General features: G+C 44.3%; 1 protein-coding gene across 1 annotated transcript in view; it reads left to right on the top strand.

Moving 5' to 3' along the window:
• LOC132002800 (alpha-fetoprotein-like) overlaps positions 1-2,618 on the top strand; it is a 38,081-nt gene that overhangs the window by 34,645 nt on the left and 818 nt on the right. The gene's annotated exons all lie outside the window — the stretch shown is intronic.

Consider the following 2,618-nt stretch of genomic DNA (forward strand, 5'->3'; position numbering starts at 1 on the left):
TGATCTCTCCTCTTTCATTCATGATTTTATTTATTTGGGTCCTTTCTTTTTTCTTTTTGATAAGTCGGGCCAGGGGTTTATCAATTTTATTAATTCTTTCAAAGAACCAGAAGAGCCTTCTCTTGAAAGGTCCTGGGGGAAGCAGTGTCCTCTGGGGAGCCTCATGTTTTTGTATAGAGCAAGACCGAGAAGTTTCAAAGAGAAGCTGTGGAGAGAGGGATGTTTTCTTGAGAAAGCCTCAAGTGACAAAGGAGACAGAGGACCAGGAGAGCAGGAGATGGATCAGATTAGGGGTGTAGAAACCTCAGCATGAAGAGGGGTGACCTGGGAGACTCAGATTTCTGACTGGACCGCTGCTAAGGTGACTGAGGGTCATGGCCTTGGCTTTGGAAGTACACGTCAGTGCACATGACTTCAGAGCAGCAGACTCGCCGTTTGCATCTGAGAGCATAAGCTGATTAAGATCTCATAGGTGGTTGGCATTTTCCCCAATTCTCCCCACTCTTGCTTAGGTGGATCGAATGGAACACTTATTGTCAGCTCTTAGAAAAGAGACTCCTTGTTTGCTGTTGTAGACAAAGAATTGCCTTCTTAGCGGTATCAATCATCCATCTCTTTGCCTGCCTTCTACTCCTGAGCCCGGAGCCAAGATACCCCCATGGCCCAGGCATTTCTCCCTAGAATAAAATTCTGCTTCTGGTAAAATTCTGCTGTCAAAGGCCCCATTTGGCCATGACCAAAGGTAGCCATTCTAGGAAAAGCCAAAGAGTGAAATTCTGGTTTCCCTGAATTAGCAGCTCTCCAGCCCCCTGACGGTGGGGCGGCAGTTCCCTTCTACTGTCCCTGTTCCTGTCCTCAGGAGCAAGCAAGGGAGCCCTGCTCCTCATTGCTTCTCCTCCCCCCAGATCATTAGAAGTGGTAGCTTACTGCATTTCTAACTCATTGATTTACTCTAACACAGGCACTTGCAAGGTCTAAATGTAAGAGTCCAGCAATACCATCTTGTCAAGTGAGGCAAAATTTTTGTGTCTCTGGATTGCACACGTACTCGCAGGCAGCAAGCACAAGCTGGTGCTTGCTCTGTTTAATCACACCACTGGCAATCTTACGCCAGCTGACCCTTGGAATCCTTTCTGCGGTGGCCAGGGTGAGCCATTCTCAAACTAGACTTTAACACTTCCAGTCAACACCTGAAGACCACTGTCGTGTTCAGTTAGCCATTCTTTTGTTTGCTCAGGCTGGACTCGGGAACGTAGGGGAACGAGGTCTCTGTCACTCCTAGCGTGCATGCTTGCCTTCTCTTGAGGACGCTCTCTGGGCATAGATAGACACCGCGTTATGTACGGCATCTCACCAAATCCTTACCACAGATGTACGAGGCAGATAACATTATATGCCATTTTAGTTGTAAGGGGCAAGAAGATTGGTATGAGATCACGCCACAGGTGAATAGGTTGTGGAGCTGGAAAATTCGCCCAAGCTATCTGGCTCAAAGCACATACCTTTACCAACACATAGCTTTTAGTGAACCCTAATCAAGGGGTTATAATACTGGTTTTTAAAACACTGAGTTCTTGGAGTGCCTGGATGGCTCAGTTGGTTAAGTGTCCAACTCCTGATTTCAGCTCATGTCATGATTTCAGGATTATGAGTTCAAGTCCCCAGCCGGGCTCTGGGCTGGGTGTGGAGCCTGCTCAAGATTCCCTGTCTTCTGCTCTCTCCCTCTTCCCCGGCTCCTCCCCTCCTACGCACACCTGCGCTTTCTCTCTCTGCCTCTCAAAAAAATAAAATAAAGTAAAATAAGTAAATAAAATAAAATAAAGGAAAATAAAACACTGAGCTTTCAGATAAGGGATAGCTAATAAAAAGTATGAAACATTAGGAATCATCCTTGTTCTAGTGAATTCACTATGTTCTCTGTGTGGAGAAAACAATAGCATAGAAACACTTAATGTAGAGATCTCTGGACTATTCTGGGAGAATGCATATTGGGAATCAAGAGTCAAATTGGAAAAAAGCCCTCTTACTTCCTGGGATAGTGGCAAGGGCTCTCTATGGCTTTCATCCCTTTATAATTCGGGCTGACTATCACAGCATAAATGTAAAAACAAGCAAACAAAAAACCAGTGAAGGGGCTTCTGGAGGGAAAAGTAAAAATTAAGCAAGGTAGAAGAGAAGGTAGAAGTTGAGATTATGTAATAAGATAGAAACAATCGAAAGGAAACAGAAGCTCAAAGTAAAAAAATTTAAAATCCAATTAAAAATATTGAATTGAAATGTGAAGATTTGAGAGAGTATATAAAGACCAGAATGTACTTTAAATGAAATGGTGGATACATTTAATGACAATAAAATATTAATATCATCGAAGTGGAAAACTGAAAAAAAGTTGGTGGTACTGAATTAAAAATAGGATTTAAGATTTTATAAGGTAAATTAAAAATTCTAAGCTGGGGGCGCCTGGGTGGCTCAGTGGGTTAAGCCGCTGCCTTCGGCTCGGGTCATGATCTCAGGGTCCTGGGATCGAGTCCCACATCAGGCTCTCTGCTCAGCAGGGAGCCTGCTTCCTCCTCTCTCTCTGCCTGCCTCTCTGCCTACTTGTGATCTCTCTCTGTCCC

This window comes from Mustela nigripes, chromosome 1, assembly GCF_022355385.1.
Source record: "Mustela nigripes isolate SB6536 chromosome 1, MUSNIG.SB6536, whole genome shotgun sequence".
In the NCBI taxonomy this organism is placed as follows: Eukaryota; Metazoa; Chordata; class Mammalia; order Carnivora; family Mustelidae; genus Mustela; species Mustela nigripes.